The sequence below is a fragment of the Podarcis cretensis genome, assembly GCF_951804945.1.
Source record: "Podarcis cretensis genome assembly, chromosome: 8".
In the NCBI taxonomy this organism is placed as follows: domain Eukaryota; kingdom Metazoa; phylum Chordata; class Lepidosauria; order Squamata; family Lacertidae; genus Podarcis; species Podarcis cretensis.
Window position 1 is genome coordinate 32,618,073 of NC_137177.1, and position 24,239 is coordinate 32,642,311.

General features: G+C 40.6%; 1 protein-coding gene across 3 annotated transcripts in view; it reads left to right on the plus strand.

The window, feature by feature from the left end:
- Window positions 1-24,239, plus strand: part of CSMD2 (CUB and Sushi multiple domains 2) — a 519,932-nt gene that overhangs the window by 97,330 nt on the left and 398,363 nt on the right. The window lies entirely within an intron of this gene.

The following is a 24,239-nucleotide window of genomic DNA, read 5'->3' on the forward strand; positions in this document are numbered from 1 at the left end:
TTTTTTCTTAAGGGTAATTCTGTGAATTATGTACTTTGTCCTGTATTTTGCTGCAGTTATGTCCTGGTTTTAATTGTGGGGTTTTTTTGTTTTTACATTACTGTTCACAACCCTAATATGCTTTGGGGGGGGGGTATATAACTATATTTTTGCTTTGAATCTAAAATTGGACTAATACTCCTTTCCTTACATTTTTTAAAAAAACAACAACAAAGAAACTCCATCTACTGTATATGTTTATCTATCAGTCTACACACACACACACACACACACACACACACACACACAGAACAATGGCTAAATTGACAAATTATGTGTATGTGTAAGAAAGAATCAAAATGTTGAGTAATTCCATGGAAATGTCAACCCATTTTTCATTTTCATCTATTGTTAATATGCTCTGTAACATTTTAAATACAATTTTCCGAAGTTTCATTATCTGGCAACAATTTTTCAAAATGGAACTTTACATGTGAGTAAAATAACTAGAAGCGTGACATCCAAGATGACAAGACAATAATTTTCTTCTAATCTTCAGTTAAAGATATCTCCAAGCAAATAGGCAATAGATTAATGATCCTTTATTATACTGATATCTTTGTTTTTTATTTGGTAACAGAGAAGAAGTTTTATGTTAGTAATAAGATCAGAGGAGCTTAGGGCAATCAAAAATATGTTGGCTGAGTGTGTTATGTTGGTCACAAAAGCATATGGAGTGTGAGAGGTGTAGGGGCACCAAATTCTGGTGTTGAGGGAGCTGCTGAAATTTGAGACCCTAAGGTCCACCACTGTTAAATATGCCACTGAACAGGTTCATCCCACTCACAGGAAAGCCTACTTGCTTGCACAATCCCATCTCTTAAGATGTGAATCATGCCCTGTGCCCACCCCGCTCTTCAAAAGAGAAGCCCAAGGAGCATGTCCAGTGTTGAGACAAAGTTTTCAGCTTGTGCCTATCAGTGTATCTTAGAGTTATGTTTAAACCATGCCCTAATTCTTGGGTAGGCAAACTAAGGCCTGGGGGCCGGATCTGGCCCAATCGCCTTCTAAATCCGGCCCGCAGATGGTCTATTAATTAGCATGCTTTTACATGAGTAGAATGTGTCCTTTTATTGAAAATGCATCTCTGGGTTATTTATGGGGCATGGGAATTTGTTCTTTTTTCCCTTCAAAATATAGTCCTGCCCCCTACAAGATCTGAGGAACAGTGGACCCAGCCTTCTGAAAAAGTTTGCTGACCCCTGTGCTTAACTTATGGAATAAAGTCTTTGGGAATAATCGAGTTGAGAGTCAAAGTGCTATGAATGAGAGTGGGAGCCTGGACAATATGCTCTAACTATATGCTCGCAGTGGTCAGGGATGATGGGAGCTGTAGTCCCAAAACATCTGGAGGGCCGAGTTTGCCTATGCCTGATATAGAGAGACATGGATTGCATCTCTGTCTGTCTCTATATCTTTCTATCCATCACAGAGAGGCTGATTTGGTGTTCACCCTGCCTGCCTTGGCTTGCAGACAAGCAAGTGCTCTTAGTACCCTTCCCTGAGGATTATGTATGCTAGCCATGTCAGTACGATGTGAAATTAATTACAATCACCTCTACAGCATACCTGATGAATATATGGTGAAGTGACATTTAAAATAAATTGAGGGAGTGTTTTGCAGTAAATGGGAAATCAGTATGAATTCCGCACCACATCCTGGTTAATACCAACAACAGTTCATCATAGCAGAGGAACGAGGTTTTTTGTTTTTTAAAATAAGCACATTAATACCGTGTGCATGACAGAATTGCATTATAATTTATAAACCGCTGCCTCTTGGCTGTGCTGTTGTTTGCGTGGAGGGCATGAGTAACAAGTCAGGGAAAGCTAAATGCAGTGATGGGAAGGTTTGTTCTTTATCATAAGGCAAATAAAGAAGGAGCAGTTCTATAAAACAACAAGCTGGGCTTAATAAAGTTTCAGAGCTTTTTGTGCTGATTTCTGGTTCAATGTTTTGAAGCACTTAGCTGGGCAGCATGCTGTCTACCATGACTGTCTGGTGCTCTGATGGTTGATGGTGGTCTGTCCATTGGATAAAGAAAGTAGCAGCTATACTGTACCTTTGATGTGTTAATGAACCAATCCATCCTACTTACTGATAAGCTAAGCATAATGATGTTTTTTTTAAAGAAAGAAAAAAAACACCAAGAAGAATTTGGTGTTAGAATTCTCTTTAGGACTAGGAACCAATTCATTTCAAACATCCTCAGATGTTGAAGGAGGTGTGAAGTGGAGGGGGTGACTTGAAAGATTTGGGAATTGATCCCACCTAGGTTTGGACCTTTCTGTGGTCTCCTAATGCTTTTTCAGACGTCCCCTTTGCACCAGGATGAAAATCGTATGTAAAATGATGATGACCTTGAGATCTCTTTGGAGTTCCCAGTACGGTGCATCTTAGGGACAATCCAAATTGCAGTTTCAGTTTTAAAACTCACATTTGCACAGCAGTTGTATCTGCTTTTCCTTCCTGTGTGTTCACTGTAAAAGAGAGACACATACTTAGTCCTCGTTCCAATACTGGCTCAGTTGTCTCTTGCACATTATCCCTACATCATTCTGACAGGCTGTCCACCTTTTTTAATGTCAACCTTTTTAAAAAACAAATGCATGCTGTATTCAGTTTAATGCTCGTTTAGCAGGCTGTGTCTGGGGAAAAAAGTTAGAGTGTTTAATCAGTTAATCCATGAGTAGGATACCTTTGGCCCTCCAGATGTTGTTGGATCTCAGGCCCAGTCAGCAGGGCCAATGCTCAGGGGTAGTGGAAGCTGGAGTCCAACAACATCTGGAGGCAGAGTGAGGCCTACTATGAGCTTCATTGAGCCACTTGACTGAGGTGGCAGACAGGGAAGGGTATGCTCCCCATTCAATGCTCACTGGTGGAAGCATGAGATACAACTGAGTTGACTCCTTCTCATCCATGGTTGCTTCAGTCCCACCAGTCCCTCATAGCCCACTCACTGAGTACATACCCTCCAACATTCCTCAGATGAAAATAGGGACATTAATCACTCTTCCCCCAACTGACCCTCCTTAGCTCCCCATTTTTTGTGTCCCCTGCCCCACAGAGCATTTCCTATCAGAAGAAGGGCAAGTGCCTGTCAGGAGCTTGCCCTACACTCAAGTACGACCCTGGCAGCAACACATGCCCGACTGGCATATTCTCTCCCTCCTGGTCGTTCATTCGGGAGCTTCAAAAGTTTTCTTCTGCCCAAACATCACAGCAACCAATATCAACAGACATCGGCACACTTAGGGATCCGCAGAGTGTTTGCAGTTTGTGTGACAGACCTCAGCAACTCAGCATTTTGGCTAATCTACTCTATTTACATATAAACACACACAGAGCACTGCAACATGGTACGCTCTCTCTCTAGCATCAGACAGCAAAGAGAAAAAGAGCAAAGGACAATAGTCCCACTTCATGGAACACAGGAACACAAACATCCTGTCTCCTTCACTTCCCACTCTGTGGAGTCAAAACATATACCGTCATGTGATAGACAAAAATCCCATGACTGCAATCATGGAGCAGGAATTCTAACAGTGCCACCACCACTATACCAATGGGACACAGCAGACATGTCCTCCACCATCTTGAGAAAACCCCTTAACCCTGATTTTATTTTTTTCCTTTGGTAGATTTACAAAACAAAAACACACACCAATGAATGAATTTTAGAAAGGGCAAGATTAGACAAGGACACACAAAACATTCCCCCACCCCAATCAAGACAAGTTATGCTCTGCTCCCCCTTTCTTCCCACCAAGGGCAGCTCTGCCCTCTGCCTGCCCCTTCAGAGCCGGCATGTCATGTGGGCCTTGGCCTTGGTGATGGCCCACTCTCTTTTTTTTCTTTTTTTCTTTTTTAATAATAATTTTTATTAATTTTCCACACAAATAATAAAGAACAATATAAAACAGTATAACTTCAAGCTCATCGGTTCATACCCTTTTTTCTTTGACTTCCCCATACCTCCCCATCCCTGCATCCTTGTTTAATAATTCTTTAGCAACCCTTAGGTCCATTGTCTTAATTCCCTTTCATCAAAAGTTTCTTAAGTTTTTTATTTACTGCTGCAATTCTTTACTTCTTACCCCCTGACATCTTAACATTCCTCAATTTTGCAATTATTTTTAAGATATATTTTGAATTTCTTCCAGTCCTCTTCCACTGTCTCTTTCCCTTGGTCCCGGATTCTGCCCGTCATCTCGGCCAGTCCCATAAAGTCAATCACCTTTGTTTGCCATTCTTCCAGAGTAGGTAATTCTTGCATCTTCCAATACTTTGCCAGTAGAATTCTTGCTGCTGTAGTGGCATACATAAAGAAAATCCTATCCTTCCTTGACACCACTTGGCCCACCATGCCCAAGAGGAAAGCCTCTGGTTTCTTAGGAAAAGTCCACTTAAGGACCTTCTTAATTTCATTATAGATCATTTCCCAGAAAGCTTTAACCTTTGGGCAGGTCCACCAGAGGTGGTAGAAAGTGCCTTCAGTCTCATTACATTTCCAACACTTATTACTAGGCAAATGATATATTTTTGCAAGCTTGACTGGGGTCATGTACCACCGGTAAATCATTTTCATAATATTTTCCTTTAAGGCATTACATGCAGTAAATTTAATACCGGTGGTCCATAACTGTTCCCAGTCAGCAAACATGATATCATGACCGATATCTTGTGCCCATTTAATCATAGCTGATTTCACCATTTCATCCTGTGTATTCCATTTTAACAGCAAGTTATACATTTTTGATAAGTTCTTAGTATTGGGTTCCAGCAATTCTGTTTCTAATTTTGACTTCTCTTTCTGAAATCCTATTTTCCTGTCCTGTTTGAACGTCTCATTTATCTGATGGTAGTGCAACCAATCTCGAACCATAGGCTTTAGTTTCTCATAACTCTGAAGTTTCACCCTTTCGCCATCATATTCTAAAATCTCATGATATTTTGGCCATTTAGAGTCCATATTAAGCTTTTTTACTTCCCTAGCTTCCATTGGTGACACCCACCTGGGGGTTTTACTTTCCGACAAATCTTTATATCTAATCCAAACGTTATACAATGCTTTCCTTACAATATGGTTTTTAAAACTTTTATACACCTTTACCTTGTCGTACCATAAGTATGCATGCCAGCCAAAACTATTGTCATACCCTTCCAGATCCAAAATGTCAGCGTTCTCAAGAAGTAGCCAGTGTTTCAACCAGCAGAAAGCTGCTGATTCATAATAAAGTCTTAAGTCCGGCAGGGCAAACCCCCCTCTATCCTTTGCGTCAGTTAAAATCTTAAATTTAATTCTGGGCTTTTTGCCCTGCCAGACAAATTTTGATATGTCTTTCTGCCACTTCTTGAAACAGTCCATCTTATCCACAATCTGCAACGTCTGGAATAAGAACAACATTCTAGGCAATACATTCATCTTAATAGTAGCGATTCGGCCTAACAAGGAGAGTTTCAACCTTGACCATATTTCCAGATCCTTTTTAACTTCTGACCAACATTTTTCATAATTATCCTTAAATAAGTTCACATTCTTGGATGTTAAGTTTACCCCCAGGTATTTTACCCTTTTTGTTATTTCCAAACCTGTTTCATTCTGAAAACTCTCTCTTTCTTCCATTGTTAAATTTTTTTCCAACACTTTCGTTTTTTGTCTATTCAATTTAAAACCTGCTACTCGACCAAATATTTCAATTAGTTCTAATACTCTTTTAGTACTAGTGTCTGGCTGTTGCAAGGTCAATACCAGATCATCTGCAAATGCTCTTAATTTGTAATGTCTAACTCCGACCTGAACTCCTTTAACCAACTGGTCCTTTCTGATCATGTTTAACAAAACCTCCAGGACTGATATAAAAAGCAAAGGGGATATTGGGCAACCCTGTCGTGTACCTTTTTCTATAGGTATTTCTTCTGTTACCACGTTATTTACAATTAATTTGGCCTTTTGTTGAGAATATATTGCACCTATACCGTTTTCAAAACCTTGGCCTACCCCCATCCCTTGGAGATTCTTTTTCATAAAGGTCCAACAAATGTTGTCAAAGGCTTTCTCCGCGTCCACAAAAATCAAAACTGCTTTCCTGTTAATGTCAACGTCCAGCAGCTCCAAAATGTCTATAATGTTTCTCACATTGTCTGACATATGTCTACCTGGGAGAAAGCCTGTTTGGTCCTTATGAATCTCTTCTGCTAACACTCTTTTCAATCTTTTTGCCAAAATGTCTGCAAAAATTTTGTAATCCACATTGAGTAAAGATATAGGGCGGTAGTTTTTAACCTGGTTCTTCTCAGTCTCTGTTTTCGGTATAAGTGAGATGAAAGCCTCTTTCCACGATTCAGGTGCCTTTTTCCCCTTCAAAATTTCATTGCAAACTTCCTTCAATGGTTGTATCAGCCATTCTTTCAGCATTTTGTAGTATTTGGCCGTCAGGCCGTCTGGTCCTGGTGATTTCCCCAATTTCATGTTTTGAATGGCACCCTCTATTTCTTGTTCTGTTATTTCCTCATTTAAGATCCTTTTACTTTGTTCTGGAATTTTTGGTAGACCGTATTTTCTGATGAATTCTTCTATTTCTTGTTCGTTGATTGGCCCTTGTGCATACAATTTCTTAAAAAAACTTTGAAAACAATTGTTGATCTCATTGGGTTTGTGGATAATTTTTCCATCCATTTCTAGACTTGTTACAGTATTCATTTTCTGCCTTTTTTTCAGTTGCCATGACAGAAGTTTCCCACATTTATCCGCTGATTCAAAAGTTCTTTGTCTCATTTGCTTTATCTTCCATTCTATTTGTTGGTTCATAAGCTCCATGTACTGCATCTGATAAAACTTTATTTCTCTCAAAATCTCATGGGACTTTGGTTTAGACCTCAACTTCTTCTCTCCTTCTTTTATTTTTTCTAAAATTTTTTCCTTCTTCTCATTTTGTTGCTTCCTCTTTATAGAATTTTGTTGAAATAGGAAACCTCGCATCACGGCTTTGCTTGCGTCCCAGATTATTCTTTTTTCCACATCTGTTTTCCTGTTGATCTCAAAGTAATCTTTTAATGTTTTAAGGGCCTTCTTGTGGATCTCTTCATCCTTAAATAGGGTGTCATTCATTCTCCATCTAAAGGATCCAGTTGTTGTTAGTTTCATCTCCATCTTCACCGCGTTATGGTCGGAGCACGTTTTTGGACATATTTCTACTTTTTTTGTTCTTAGCGCCAGACTGCTAGAAATCCAAATTTGGTCTATTCTTGTCCATGTCATTTTTGCTTCAGAGAAGAAAGTTCCCTCCCTCTCTAGAGGATTCTTTGTTCTCCAAATATCAATCAAGTCCATTGTTTCAGTCATTTCGAAAAAGATCTTTGGTAGTCTCCCTTCTTTTGAAATCACTTGTCTCTGTGCTTTGTCCATGTTTGTTGAGACAACTCCATTCATGTCTCCCATCATTAGGATTTTATAATCTAAAAAGTCAACTAATGTCTCATGCAACTTCCTGAAGAATTCGGCCTTCCCTTCATTTGGGGCATAAACTCCCACAATTAGTATCTTTTCTCCTTGAATTTGTATTTCAATTGCCAGGTATCTTCCTTGTTCATCTTTAAATATCAATTTTGGAACCAACTTTTCCTTTGCATAGATCACCACACCTCTTTTCTTTACTTTGTCTGATGAGATAAATTCTTGACCAAGTCTCTTATTTATCAGTAATTTCCTGTGTATCCTGGCAATATGGGTTTCTTGCAAACATATTATATCTAATTGTTCTTTCTTCAAAATGTGAAAAACCTGTCGTCTTTTCCGAGGAAGGTTCAAACCGTTACAGTTCCAACTAAGGAGTTGCAGAGACATTTTGTATTTAAGTATTTAAGTAGCTGTTCCTCCAACTGCTCCAAGCTTCTGCTCTTCCTCCGATGGTGGTGGTAAAAGTCCAAATGACAAATTTGCTATATCAGGCGGTTCCCTCTCCTCCACGGTTCCTTTCTGCAAATCCTCCAGGTATCTCTCCAGAAATTGTTCTTTGTCCTGAATTGTTTTTATTTTAATCTTCCTTCCTTTAAAGTTAAAGGACAATCCTTGTGGAAACTCCCATCTGAATGGTATGGTGTTTTTCTTCAGCAGATCTGCTAGGCTTTTATAATATGTTCTCACCTCTAAAATATATTTGGGGATGTCCTTAAAAATCTGTATCTGACAATTTTGGATCACCAATGCCTTTTGATAATGCAGATTCAATATTTTATCTCTTTCTTTTTTTGATCTCAGTGTAATTAGACAATCCCTTGGTTTTTTATCCTGTTTTCTACCCAATCGAAAAGCTGATGTTATCTCAAATTCATCCTCTTCCTCCCATTCCTCCTGCCAAAAAGTTATAATGTTCTCTGTAAGAAATTTCACAAGGTTGTCCCCTTCCCCTTCAGGCACCAATCTAAGTTTTAAGTTCTTCTCTTTACGTTGAAGTTCCAGTAAGGAGAGGGCTGCATCATGCTCATTCACTTTTTTAATAATAGGCCCGAACTTTTCCCTTGTCTCTTCAGCCGTTATTTTTGCACTTTCTGCAATCTTTCGTGTTTCTGAATTTTCCTGAATTAATCTATTTATAGAATCTGTGTTAGATTTAACACTAGCTGTATTCACATCCAATCTTGTTGTCAACTCAGTTAGTTTTTTGGAGTTCTCTGTCGATAGCTTTGTCAATGCTTCCAGGGATTGATTTATTTTAAGTAGTGCCTGAGTCATAGGATCCATGGAAGCTGGTGTTTTTTCCTGTGCAGCTGGAACAGTTCCTGATATAGAGCCCCTTTTCTTGTGAGATTGTTTTGCTTTCAGCCTTGTTACTATCTCTTCTGTAGGGGCACTCATATCCTCAAGGTCGTTTTCACAGAGTTGATTTCCAAGTGGAAAATCCCACTGTTACTTTTCCAAGTGCAACAGTTTCACTTGAAACCCTCTAGAGGGAGCATTCAATTGTATCCAAGTGGCAAGGATAAAGAAAAACAAAGAAGCAAGGAAGTATAACAGTAACCAAAAGTTTCCAATATCCAAACTGTAACGTCTCTATCTTCTATGTGGCCAAAATGCAACAGAATAATTCTAGGGTCCGGTAACTTTGTTACAAGCAAACCCCCACTTCGCAAAGTTTGACAGTCCACGTCCCGGTGTCTTATTTGGGCAGCCCGACCCAGGGGGATTTGGCAATGGAAGATCTTAATTTTCCAATAATTTTCCAGCAGGTTAACAGCGTTCCAGTCTCTTCCCCCCTCCTCCTGCCAATCTGGGGGGAAGTTTTAAGTCCGATGTCAGTTTGACAGCTTAAAAAAAATAGAAAGGTTCCCTTTAAATGCAGCTTGATTTTCGTTGCTTTATCTCTTCTGCGGTTCCGGGGAGGCAGACTTCCTTAATTTATGCCTTTCCCGTTTTCAGCCGAATTTCTTATTTAATGTCCCGTTACTTTTTCGATCTTACTCACGGGTGCTGTGGTCAAATTCCAATTGCAGGAAGGAATCGGCGCTCTCCGCTCATGGCGACGCGGCTTCACTCCGCTAGCTGGGTGACGACTCTCAGCACCGCGCTTACCCCGATGCCGCTCAGAAGCCTTTAAAAAGGCTCCCTCACAGTGCCGGGGGGCGCAAAAGGTGCCCACCGAATCTCCTTTGTTCACAGGCTCCGCGCCTGTGATTTTAGGGGTCCCCCGCTTGCCGTAGCGGGTAAGACCCGAACTAACGAAGCAGTCCTGCCTCGGAGCTCGAGGCTCGGACCGCCATTAAGCGCTGGCGCCGACCGGAAGTCCGGTGATGGCCCACTCTCCAGCAGCTGCCATGAGCTTCCAAGGGAGGAGGCCAGCTGCTGCGGTCATGGAGAGACAACAGGGTGTTCCTTCTTAGCCGTGGCCATTATCATCATTCGGGACAAGCTCTGGCTCATCTTCCTCCCCAAGCTTGGCAGTGGTGCTGCTGGTGAGGAAAAAGTTACATTCTGGGATCAAGTCAAATGGTTTTCATAATTCTGGGACTGTTCCTGGAAAATCAGGAGGGTGTGTGAATATGTGAGTATCTCCAGCGCCTTCTGCTAGTGCACCCACTGCTGACAAAACAGAAGTGACACTGATCCTCCGTGACTCAGTATGAGGAGTCCTTTGTGGATGCGCTTGTCCAAAAAGCACCTGCGCTACTGAAGGTCTGCCACAATGGCTGCAAAGTACTATTTAAAGATAACTAGCTTTCTAAAAAGGACACAGGTGGCGCTGTGGTCTAAACCACAGAGCCTAGGGCTTGCCGATTAGAAGGTCGGCAGTTCGAATCCCCGCGATGGGGTGAGCTCCCATTGTTCGTTCCCTGCTCCTGCCAACCTAGCAGTTCGAAAGCATGTCAAAGTGCAAGTAGATAAATAGGTAACGCTCTGGCAGGAAGGTAAAGGGTGTTTCCATGTGCTGCTCTGGTTTTACCAGAGGCAGCTTAGTCATGCTGGCCACATGACCCGGAAACTGAACGCTAGCTCCCTTGGCCAGTAAAGCGAGATGAGCGCTGCAACCCCAGAGTCGGTCACAACTGGACCTAAATGTCAGGTCCCTTTACCTTTACCTAGCCTTCTAAAAGAATGTCTGCTTACATTGAAAAAGGGTCTTCTTGATTCAGAAATATTGTTTCAACCCATATGCTAATCTTACTGATATATCAATCAGCCACTCAACCAAATGCATATGATTAATCAATTTCACATTTCTTTATTCAGGTTGCAGCCACAACATTCATACTGAAGGGAAAGAATGAAACAACTAAAACATGACCAATTTAATTTTAAGAGGTTGAAAAACTGGTGGGAGGACAAGGATAAGAAGGTGGTATTCTGTTGTCAAAGCTGCCAGTCAGTCAGAGCAACATGCAGCTGAGTCATGCAACAAACGAGCAAAACTTGCATTTCTTCAGTTTAACCCCAGAGATTGTCAGAAAGCAATGTGTGACCTTCCAAAGTGCAGCAACTGCTGTTTTGATGTAAAAACAGCCTGTCTCTTCAGTAGTCCAGGAGGCAGCAGTGGATTGCTCAAGGAAAGTAGAAGGTTTCAGATGAAACTCCCTTCTGTGTCACAGTGAGTGAAACAGAGTTCTGGGTACATCCTCTGGGTCATGTGGAATGTATGTGGTGATGGGGAACAGTAGTATTATTATCATGCTCCTTCTGGGGTAGTTTGTTCACCTTTGGTCCCCACCCTGCATCCAGCTCCCATGTGTGGCTCCTAGATGCTGTCATCATATGACAGCAGCCACACCTTAGGAAACAGCTTCTACTGGCTGGCTAAACTAGGTGGAGGTAGTCAATGGGTCTCAAACCCTTGGTGGGTTAGGCACTTGCCTTGTCTTTTGAAGACAAGCTCCAGCAGATTGAACGGATGAGACCAATAGTGGGTCCAGTGGTCAAGAAGGTGGCTTCTGCCAAACATACCAAATGTATTGCTCTGTTTTCCTTTAGACCACATCAGTGAGGCTGGGGGCAGGGGTGTGTCTTGTTGCCTGGGCAGCTCAGGACTTCCATATACGTTGCCCAGGCTTGTGCCCCAGAGGGGTCACTTTGGTGTTGCTAATGCATCAAAAACCATGCAGGAGGCAGCAGTTATGAGTTACCAGTCTCCACAGCCACAGTGATTCTGCACTGGTTTGACTTCACCCAGAGGGGCAATCCATTGTGTCTCAAGGCAGATGAATGCCAGCAACCATGTGGGGAGGGAATTCCTAGAAGAGCTGTGTGGCTACCAGGTGTGGCAGCAGTGGTAAGCATGGCTAGCTCCTGTGGACACATGAGGCTCCTGCTCCCGTCCCCTGAATGAGTGGGGGATTATCTGAACCTCCCTACTCTCAGCTGCATATGTAGTACTTTGACATGCAAACACCTAGCTTTATTAGAATGTGGCTGTGAGTTATTTTCACAGGGACTGATCAGATTTGACATTTATTTGCTTCCATTTTTTAAAAGTCCAAACTGCATTTTAAGATTTTCTAAGGCCAGTCCTAAAGGGCATCTGGATGAAATTTACATTTCCTTTGTTTAAGCCTCTCTAATCTACACATGGAGTAAGTTCAGACCTTCTGAAGACTCTTATTTTAAATGTTAATAACTCTGTTAGTAGGCATAGGTTGAGATGAGGCGACAAAGCTCTGGTGCATATCTGTATCCATGACTTCCCCCATTCTAATTGGCTCAGGGACCTAGAGGCATGGAGATCTGGTCCCCTTATGTGGAACTTTGTTAGTTTAAAAATATGGTGGAACTAGTTCTCTTTGGTTTCCTTCCTCTTGCTACTTTCTGCCTGCATATGTTAGAGTCTTTACCAAGTCAAGCAATTAGTCTATAAGGAGCAGTTTTCAGGCAGAGCTATTCCATTAGGGGATGGTGTAGTCGTGATATGGCCACAGATACGGACATTATTAAGTGTTCTGAACAAAATTAAACTGCTACAAGCCGAATAACTAAAGCATGTATCTAAGGCAGGGTGGCCCAACTTTTCGTACCAAGTGGGCTGCAAGAGTATTTCAACACAGAACTCACAGGCCACACACTGTCTTGGCGGGGGGGGGGGGGGGGGGGGAGGGAGGCCAGCCTTATTTTAAAGCCATCCAAGTAGGCGGCCATCACTGCCTCCTGGGAGAGTGTGTTTCAAAGTTTAACAATGCACTCTACTTCCTTTTATCTGTCCTGAATCTTCCAACATTTAGCTGCATTTGATATTCACGAGTTCTGGTGTTATGTGTGTGTGAGAGAGAGAGGGAGAGAGAGGGAGAACGTTCTTTTGCATTGTTCTTATCAGGGAAATCATAGCATTGAAAGGGACCTTGGTGGTCTCTTTGTCGAACCTCCTGTTCATTGCTGGGCTTGAAATCTGTCATGCCATGGTTCAAGCTCATTTCCTTAGGTGGTTTGTGATGGTTGTGTACTATAGCATTCATTTTTTTTTATAATATTTATTAAATTTTAGTTTAACAATAAAATACATAAATAATAACACAATCTTTTCCAAAATCCACATTTCATATTCATCTTTGGACTTCCTCACAACCCTTGTTCCTGCTTTCTAAGCTCATAAATTTTACCAGCAAGTTATTAACTTGGTTTAATTCATATAATATAATTTTTCAATATTAATATCTCAAATTTTAAGATTTAACATAGTCTTATTGAAACTTAATTATAAAATGTTACTTATCCAAAATTTATCTTTTCATCTTCCAATTAAATTTAAATTTATATTCTTTATAACTAGTTTGTTGAAGCCATGTTTTTGCTAATCTTACATCTTTCTTAACAATCATACAATTTACAATATTTTTGTAGATAGTCCTTGAATTTCTTCCAATCTTCCTCCACCAGTTCTTCTCCCAGGTCTCGGATTCTGCCCGTCATCTCCGCCAATTCCATATAGTCTATCAGTTGCATCTGCCATTCTTCCAGTGTGGGTAATTCTTGAGTTTTCCAGCTTTTAGCGATGAGTATCCTTGCTGCTGTTGTAGCGTACATAAAAAAGGTTCGATCCTTCTTTTGCACACTCTGACCAACAATGCCCAAGAGAAAGGCCTCTGGTTTCTTAAGGAAGGTATACTTAAATACCTTTTTCAGTTCATTATAAATCATCTCCCAGAAAACCTTCACTCTAGGGCAAGTCCACCAGAGGTGAAAGAATGTTCCTTCAGCTTCTTTACACTTCCAACATTTATTATCAGACACATGGTATATCTTTGCAAGCTTGACTGGGGTCATGTACCACCTGTATATCATTTTCATAATATTTTCTTTCAAGGCATTACATGCCGTAAATCTCAAACCTGTGGTCCATAACTTTTCCCAGTCAGCAAACATGATGTTGTACCCTATGTCCTGTGCCCATTTTATCATGGCTGATTTGACCGTTTCATCCTGTGTATTCCATTTTAACAGCAAATTATACATTCTTAAAAGTATCTTAGAGCTGGGTTCTAACAGTTCAGTTTCTAACTTTGATTTTTCCACCTGGAATCCTACCTTTTTGTCCAACTTAAAAACTTCTTTAATCTGAGCATAATGTAGCCAATCTCGCACTTTATCTTTTATTTTCTCCATACTCTGCAACCTCCAGTTATCTCCATCTTTTTCTATTATTTCCCAATATTTCGGCCATTTGGCCTCCATATTGAGTTTTTTCAAGGCCTTAGACTCCATTGGTGATAACCACCTTGGGGTCTTGTTTTCCAATAAGTCTTTATATTTCAACCAGACATTAAATACTGCTTTTCTGACAACATGGTTCTTGAAATTCTTATGTATTTTAGCCTTGTCATACCACAGATATGCATGCCACCCAAACGCATTGTTGAATCCTTCCAAATCTAAAACATCAGTGTTCTCAAGAAGTAGCCAGTCTTTCAACCAGCAGAAAGCTGCTGATTCATAATACAACTTTAAGTCTGGCAGGGCAAAGCCCCCTCTTTCTTTAGCATCAGTTAATATCTTAAATTTAATTCTGGGCTTTTTGCCCTGCCAGACAAATTTTGATATATCTCTCTGCCACCTCCCCAAACACTCCATTTTGTCCACAATCTGCAAAGTTTGAAACAAAAACAACATTTTTGGCAATACATTCATCTTAATAGCAGCAATACATCCTGTCAAGGAAAGTTTCAATCTTGACCAAACATCTAGATCCCTTTTAATTTCAGACCAACATTTTTCATAATTATCTTTAAATAAGTTCCTGTTCTTCGCTGTTATGTTTACCCCTAGGTATCTTACTTTTTTAACCACATTTAATTCTGTCTCTTTCTGAAACCTTTCTGATTCTGAAGAAGTCAAATTTTTTTCTAAAACCTTGGTTTTTTGCTTATTAAGTTTAAATCCCGCCACTCGACCAAACTCATAAATCAATTGCAATACCCTTTTAGTACTAGGCTCTGGCTCCTGTAGAATCAAAACTAGGTCATCTGCAAATGCTTTCAGTTTATATTGTTTCGCTCCGACCTGGATACCTTCCACCAACCGATCTCCTCTGATCATATTCAAGAGCACTTCTAGGACCGATATAAATAACAAAGGGGATATAGGGCAACCTTGTCGTGTTCCTTTTTCAATTCTAATCTCTTCTGTCACCACATTGTTGACTATCAATTTTGCCTTTTGCTCTGAATAAATTGCCTCTATCCCATTGTAAAACCCCCGCCCCACTCCCAATCCTTCCAAATTTTTCTTCATAAACTTCCAGGAGATATTGTCAAAGGCCTTCTCCGTGTCTATAAATATCAAAACTGCTTTTGTATTAATGTTTGTTTGCAAGAGTTCCAAAATATCAATAATGTTCCTCGTGTTTGCAAACAAATGTCTACCTGGGAGAAAGCCTGCCTGGTCCTTGTGAATTACTTCATTTAAAACTTTTTTAAATCTACTTGCTAAAATGTCTGCAAATATTTTGTAATCCACATTTAGGAGGGAGATGGGGCGGTAGTTCTTAAGTTGTGTCTTTTCAGTTTCTAGTTTGGGTATCAATGTGATGAAAGCTTCTTTCCACGACTCCGGTGCCTTCTTCCCCTCCATAATTTCATTGCAAACCTCCATTAATGGATGTATCAAATAGTCTTTCAATGTCTTATAATATTTGGAGGTAAGCCCATCTGGCCCTGGAGACTTGCCCAGTTGCATGTTCTGAATGGCCTCCTCGATCTCTAATTGCGTTATTTTATAATTCAGGATTGTTCTGTTCTGCAGAGACAACTTTGGTAAACCATTCTTCTTTAGAAACTGTTCTATCTCTGATTCATTTTGCGGCCCTTGAGTGTATAGTTGTTTGAAATATCTCTGGAAGCACTTTCTGATTTCCACTGGGTTCTGAATATTTCTTCCCTCAATTTCTAAACTTGTTACTGTGTTCAGCTTTTGTCTCTTTTTCAGCTGCCATGCTAGCAGCTTTCCACATTTATTTGCCGATTCAAAGGATCTTTGTTTCATTAACTTAACTTTCCATTCCACTTCCTGGTTTATCAGTTTTGAATATTGTGCTTGATAATGTTTGATTTCTCTTACTATCTCCTTTGATTTCGGTCTCGATCTTAACTTCTTCTCACCTTCTTTAATTTTCTCCAGGATCTTATCTTTCTTATCGTTCTGTACTTTTTTCTTAATAGTATTCTGTTGTATCAGAAACCCCCTCATGACCGCCTTACTTGCGTCCCAGACAGTTCTTTTTTCCACCGTAGTGTTCAGGTTTATCTCAAAATAGTCCTTCAAAGCTTTTGGGGCCTTTTTAATAATGTCCTGATCTCTAAACAAATTGTCATTCATTCTCCATCTAAAGGAGCCGGTTGGAATTAATCTCATATCCATCTTCACCGCATTATGGTCGGAGCAAGTCTTTGGGCAGATTTCCACTTTTTTTATCTTGGGTGCCAGGCCTCTGGTTATCCAAATTTGGTCGATTCTTGTCCATGTCAGTTGGGCTTCAGAAAAGAATGTTCCTTCTCTTCCTAGAGGGTTCTTTGTTCTCCAAATGTCAATCAAGTCCATGTTGTCAGTCATTTCAAAGAATGATTTCGGTAGTCTGCCGTCTTTTGTCACGTTTTGACTATGTGACTTGTCCATGTTGGTTGATACCACTCCATTCATATCTCCCATCATGATGATGTTATCATAGTCCAGATAGTCCAGCATAATCTCATGCAGCTTCTTGTAAAATTCCGATTTTCCCTCATTTGGCGCATAAATTCCTAATAACAAAAACTTTTCTCCTTGGGTCTGGATCTCAATTGCCAAAATTCGTCCTTGTTCATCTTTAAATAAAAATTTTGGTGACAGGCTCTCTTTTACATATATCACCACCCCTCTTTTCTTTACTCGATCCGATGAGATAAATTCTTGGCCTAATCTTTTATTTATTAACACTTTTCTATGTAGCCTAGTCACATGTGTTTCTTGCAAGCAAATAATGTCCAATTGTTCTTTTTTCAAAATATGAAATATCCTTCTCCTTTTCTCCGGAATGTTGGTGCCATTTATGTTCCAGCTCAGAAGTTGCAGAGACATCCTGGTAGAATCTGTTATTGTTCTGGTGGTGGTATCTTTTTATCCTGGTCTACAGACCCCGGAGGTGTAGGTGTAGGTACAAGCTGTAATCCAGCCCCTGAAGGTCTTTCAATTCCTTTCTGAAGGTCCTCTCCGTAGGTATTCAAGAATTTGTCTCTGTCTTCATCTGTTTTAATTTTCACCTTCTTCCCCCTGAACGTAAAAGATAGTCCTTGTGGAAATTCCCACCTAAAGATAATCAAGTTGCTCCTCAAGAGCTTGACTACTTCAAGGTAGGTGGATCTAAGATCCAAAAGTTGTTTAGGAATGTCCTTGTAAATCTCTGCTCTTTTGTTCAAAATTTCAAGTGACTTTCCGTAGTGTAGTCCTAGTATTTTGTCCCTTTCCTCCTTGGATCTCAGGGTAATCAAACAATCTCTGGGCTTGTCCTTCCTTATAAATTTCCCAAGCCTGAAAGCAGTCACAATTTTAAAGTCCTTTTCTTCCTCCAAAGGCCACCACTTGGAAAATTCTTTTGTTAAAAACTCAGTTAAGTTCCCTTGTTCATGTTCAAGTTCTGGTATAAACCTCAATTTTAAATTATTTTCCCTAGCCCGAAGTTCAATCATAGACAGATAGGCCTGTTGTTCCCCAACCTTCTTGTGGAGTGGTCTCACCTCTTGCTCCAATACCGCAGTTTTCTGGATGGCTTCCTCTGCCAATTTCCGATTTTCTACCGTGGATTCAGATAAGTTGCTAATTGCTTGCGCGTTCAAAGTGACTTGTTCAGTTAACTTGTTAACAGATTCTCTGGTCTGGTCAATCTTTGACGTTTGTTCATCCACGTTTTTATCTAAGCCTTCCAATTTTTCAAGTATTTTGTCTAATACTGAAGCAGTTCCACCTGCTGCCATATCTTCACCCGACAGCTGCTCACTTTCTTCTAGTTCCAAAACATCAGGGACCGATGATCTACGCGGCTGGGAAAGTAAATTCAAAGTTGTTTGCTTTTTTCCTCTACCCGCTCTTGTTTGTCTCCCAGTGCCGCTCATTCCACTTCTGTCTACGAGTCAAGGTCAAACTGAGTATGTTCTTATGGGAGTCCACAAGCCCATAAGATAAACAACCAAATAGGAGGAAAGGAAACCAAAAGGAAAGTCACGTATAGTTGTAAATCCAAAAATCCTCTAGGGGGAGCCCACTTGTATTGTAGGGAAGGAGTCAAATTAGTTAATATCGATTATTAAAATTTTCCAAACTTCAATACTTTAAAAAGAATGTCCAAACAGCCTTTAATTTCTTAGAAAACCTTCAGCAGTTATATTTGGCAGAGTTGGTCTCAATATATAACAATGTCTCAATAAGTGCAGAATGTAACAGTTCAAAGCAACAGTTCCATTTAGGCTCAGATACTGGCTCCAGCAACAAAATATCAAAGTCTTGCAATCTGACAGTTCTGGTGTCTAGGCAGTCCGACTGCCTGGGATTTTTTGTCAATTTGTAAATCCAACAGTGGAGGTATCACACAGTTCATGAATTAAAATAAGGCTTTAAAAAGTTAAGTCCTGAAGTAGCTTAAATAGATGTAAGAGTTGATTGTCTTTTGACACCTCTTCAAAGGCTCCAGACATCAAAGCCTTTGCTTTAGATCTTAGGCAGTGACAAGAGACGGACTTCCTGGTTACGTCTCTCGCTTTTAGCCGAATTAACAGAAATTTTGGTCCCGAACCTTGTCTTTTCTTATCTTACTCACGAGTTGTTGGTTTCAAGCCGAATGATTCCAGGAAAAGAGGACAGCGCTCGCCAACAGCAGCTACGCGGCTTCACTCCGCAGAAAGAGCGATTGACTCACAGCACCGCGCTTACCCTTCCACGTTCCGGGACCTCTTATGGGGTCCCTTCTGCGTTTCGGGGGGTGCTTACGCTACCTGTGGTTTCCCGATGTGGGTCTCCGCTGCGCCGTAGCGGACGACCCGTTCCTGCGGAGCTTCCTCTTCCCGGTTAGGAGAGAGCAGCCATTGCCGGGCGCGCCGCCTCCGGAAGTCCTGTGTACTATAGCATTCAATCGAGAAAAGTGTGGTGCTTTGTTATCCTGCTCCATAGAGGCGCTCTGTTCTGAAAGTAGGTGAGGATTCATTTTCTTGTGTTGTGATTCCAGCTGTGACAAATTTGATGGCCACAAACATCAACACTGAAAAGCAGTAATTATGCATTGAAGCATACTGCTTATTTTAAGAAATTTGAAGCATTTACATACAGAGAGAAGCAGCCTTAAATAAATGACAGTGTATCTCTCTGTGTGTGTGTATGTCCCTCCCTCCATCTCTCTTTCTGTTCCCCTCCCCCAAGCTTTCCTTTCCTTTCCTTTTTTGCACAAAATGTTTTATTTGTAGTGGTTCCTGAAGCCACTCTGCTTTCTGCTCTCTTGTGTACCCATCAGTTTGATTTGCAAGCCTATCTGATTTTGCATGCCTTCTAAGACTGCATTATTTTAACTTTAGGAACACATGGTTCAGTTACTAGATCACTTTACCATCTCTCACAATATTAGAACTCAGGGTCATCTGGCGAAGTCAATTACCAGTATGTGTGAGGGACAAACTGACATGACACAAAATTCACACATAGAATTTGCTACTGTGAAATTGTGGTGGCAGCCTCTAGATTATATTGAATTTCCTTTTAAGGACTGGATATATTCATGGACCATAGGTGTATTGACAGTCAGTCATGATAGCTTGGTGGAACCTTTATGTTCAGAAGTGTTATATAAGCAATGCACCTTTATTATTTATTATTTATTACCTTTGAATTATAGATCCTGGGGGAAGATCCCAGGGACAGATCATCACTTGCATACTTTGTTTCCAAGTGTCCTCAGAGCACATGATATTTCACAATTGGAAACAGAGTGCTGGGTGAAATGTTCTTCACCTTACCCACATGTGCCCACTCAAAAGCTTCAGCAGAATTGGCACTACTACAGAACTCGGTTGTTTGGTGTGGCAGCATCTGCGCTTTGGAACTTCCTGCCTATTGAGATCACTCTTTTCTGTGCCTGCTGAAAACATTCTTGTTTAGACAAAGTCTAAAAGGAAATTTTAATCAGTTTTAGTATTTTAACTTTTGTATGTTTTAAACTATGTTTGTGATTTTTTCTTGATTTTCTTGTTTTATCTTTTTTTTTGTAAACCACTTTGAGGTTTTTTAACAATCAAGCAGTGTGTGTGTGTGTGTGTGTGTGTGTGTGTGTGTAGAATTTTTATGAAACAAATAACCTGGCTGTGTTACTCCTACACATGTGCGCTCTGCTGGATGAACTTTGAAGTCTTTTCCATAATAGTTATCTTATAAGAACATCTGCATCTTTCACAAATTTAATGCATTTAAATGCAGGCAGATTTAACACCAGACATTGCTGGTTTTACAGTTTCTACCTGGTGGAGAGGAGATAAATTATGAGGCTGGTTAAAAAATAACAATATGCAATCCGAACAGCTATCTTGATTTATGACAATAGAGATAGCACAATGTGAAAGTGGATCTGTCACGAGGTTCAAATCGGGAGCCTTGTGGGCAAGGTACCAGTTCTTGCACTGCTAGGGTTTATGCTTGAAGTAGAAAACTATAATACTATAGAGCAGAGTTGGAAGCTCTAGGAGAGCAAGTCCCTTACCACTACCAGCTATATAAATCTTTGTGTCAAACTCCTTCCTTCAGTAGTATTTACTGCCATGAGTTTAGGTACACTTTGGCTTCCAGGTGTTCTACCTGCTGCCTACTCAGTGGCAGACCTACATTTTGGGAGCCCTGAAGCTTGAACTGTTATGGGGGGCCCTTTGCAACCAGCAGCGAGGTCTGGTTAACCACTGTCATCTTCTACAATGGGATTGTTCCATGACTTATTGCCACATATTTACAATATCTGTGCTACTGACTCTCAAACTTTGGGATTGTTGAAATATATACATCAACAAAAAAATAATCACTTTGAGTCGTGTGAATCAAATTGGGTCTACAGTGGTACCTCAGGTTAAGTACTTAATTTGTTCCGGAGGTCTGTACTTAACCTGAAACTGTTCGTAACCTGAAGCACCACTTTAGCTAATGGGGCCTCCTGCTGCTGCTGCGCCACCAGAGCACGATTTCTGTTTTCATCCTGAAGCAAAGTTCTTAACCCGAGGTACTATTTATGGGTTAGCAGAGTCTGTAACCCGAAGCGTATGTAACGTGAAGTGTATGTAACCTGAGGTACCACTGTACTAGACCAAAAAAAAATATGCAGTGTAGACTAAAGTCATTTTGGGGCTCTCTCCGGGATTAGGGGTCCTGAAGTTTAAGCTTCATTAGTTTCACAGTAGATCCGCCCCTGTGCCTCCAAGTTGTTGCTGTCTACAGTTGCCCCCTAGTCAATTCCTTTACCTATGCAATCCTGTCATCTGTTTCTGGTCCTGAGAACCTTAGGAACTGCTGTCTGGGCACAGCCCAGTCTCCTCTGCAGCCTAATCAGCCCCTTGAACTAATTTTCCCAGCGCTCTGTACTTGGCATCTAAAAATGTAGACCCTTCCATGTCTTATAAACCAGAAGGTAGATCAGAATCTACAGGTAGATCTCATGGCTCCCTGCAGAAGACCAGCAAATGTTTCTGATTTCCAATGATCTAGTCATAGAAAGTAATATTACGAATTATATATTTTTTTAAATTAAAAAACAACCACACCCATTATCTGCCATAGCTGGCCTTGTGCTAATCATTTACCTCTTAGGCCACTTCCAGATGTTCTGGAATTATTATCCCAAGCTTTCCAGTGAATATTTTTGTAAATTTTCTTATTGAAAATAATTATGATTTGGGGAGGACAAAGTGGGTTTGCTGCACAAGAGTGCCAAATAAATGTTCTGTGTGCAACATCAATTTGCCAGATTGTTGGAAATAGTAATAATCTGGAAGCACCTTTAATCTCACCAAGCTGTAAAATAAGGGTATTGATTGGTGCCTCTGGCCAAGTTTTTTACGCAGTTGTCCTGGTCAAATTTTAGTGTCTTTTTCCTCAATTCTCTGACCAGTAGCAGCATATGGTGGGGGCGGGGAAGTAAAATGAGAGGTCGAGTTTCCTGCGCCTTCAACAGTAGGGTCATGGAAGCTGCAACTATAGAATTTCCCCTCTTCCACACAACTATTAAATGTGCACAACTATTAAATGTGTCATTTTTTTTTTCAGCTGGCTAACCTTCAATCTAATAAGAGATTTGTATTTGTATATGCAGGTTACCCTACCATAAGACTTGATGGATGCCATATGCAATTGGTCCTGCATGTGGAGCTACCATTTTACATTTAGCTACAGGAGGTGGTGCTGTGGGAAAAGAAAAAGAAAGAAAGAAGGCAGGAAAGTGTATCCTATTAGCTTCACATCTGCCAACCTCTGTTTGAAATCCACCTTCCACCTGACAGTGGCAAACACCCAAGACCTCTAGGCAACCAGCACTGACCATCCCTATTAAAAAGCTCCTCTTGCTGCTGTTGTGTTAGGTTAGGAGAGGAAAAACCCCTCTCTCTCCTTATCAGTGCCCCAAGACCATTTCATTTGCCTGATCGGCTGCAGCCTGTTAGGAAGCAGCTTAATGTGCTTAAAATAACAAATGACCTGCACTCAGCCGCATCCCTCTTAATGCCTTAAATTATTGATCAGCCTCTAAAGAGCGCCTCTTTCTTTTCAACTTACCTTCCAGATGGCTTGAGCCTTTTAGGACCTAGAATATGTCATCAGTGATTTTCATAAGAATATAAGAAGAGCCCAGCTACTGGATCAGACCAAAAGTCCTTCTTCCCCAGAATCCTGTTCTCACACTGGCCAACCAGATGCCTCTTGGGAATTCTATAAACAGGACCCCCCCCCCATTTACTGGAGCATGCAATGTTCAATCCCTAAGAATTTGAGTACATGTCTCAAGTTTTTGAACTTTTCCACCCTGTGTACAGACAGATAAATTGCAGGGACCATTTCTCTGAATTTCTCCATGGGGAGGTCAGATTATCCAACAGTTTCTCTGTAGTAGGGCTCAACATTGGCAGGAGCAGAGCTCCTTAATCTTTTCCCTAATGCCCCCAACCACACACAGAGAAAGCAAGTAGTAGTGGTAGTAGAAGATGCTTGTCCATCATTTTGCATCCTCCACAATACCCTGGAGCTAGTAGTGTTCTGGACTTTGCAGATGAGTCAGTAGGAGGGTTGTGGAGGGGAAGAAACAGAAAAATCTTAGATTGTTTTATGCCAGTTAGCCCTCTGAGAGTTTCTCCACTTCCGAAGCCATTGCCGGTGATTAAATACATCAGCATAGGTGGGGCCTGTTCAGGCAATTCCTGGGTCTCCTTGTCTCCTGTATACATAAGAAATACAAATGGGCCTGTAGCTTTTTTTGTTTAAGCAATGACCGTTCTCAGCCTTCAATACTTAGAAATTCCCTAGCTGATGAGCAATTTCAGTTTGCATCTATGCCTGAGGTAATTTAAATCCGCATAAACAGCATTCAGATCCTCAGGGATGTTTTAATCTCTCTTTCTGAATTTTCATATTCTAGATTTTTTAAAAACCCATCACACACCGTACAACCAGCCCTCACCTAGTCTTGCTTTGTTTGTTTTATCCTGTCTACAGATAAATCTTGTGCAGGTTGATTGCATTTCCCCCACTGATGTGCTGAAATATTTATATTTAAAAGGTGTTCTTCGGTTCTTTAATGCAGCACGAATTTTCATATCTTGGTGCCCAGCTTCTTCTATGTGTCATAGTGCAATCCCTCACATCACCAGAGAGTACTACTTTAATAATACCATATGTGTGTTTTTTGAAAGTCAAGGACAGAGAGAGAGAGAGAGAGAGAGAGAGAGAGAGAGAATGGTACTCTGAGCTAGGAAAGAGGCAGACATTTTATTTGGATCACATTAAAACACTCATAGGTTTCATTTCTTATTAAGATTCTGCCAAATAAATAATAAATACATTTAAAGGCACACCAAAACAATATAGAACCAAAACACAACATTTTTTTTAAAAAAAGTTTGCACTTCTCTGAATTTTGCAATGCAGTTCTCTAGCCAGGTAATGTGTACACAAATATCTATCCATCTATCTGTTAGGCAGTCATTGCCAACCTTTTATTGGTCCACAGACAAATATGGAATTTGGAAT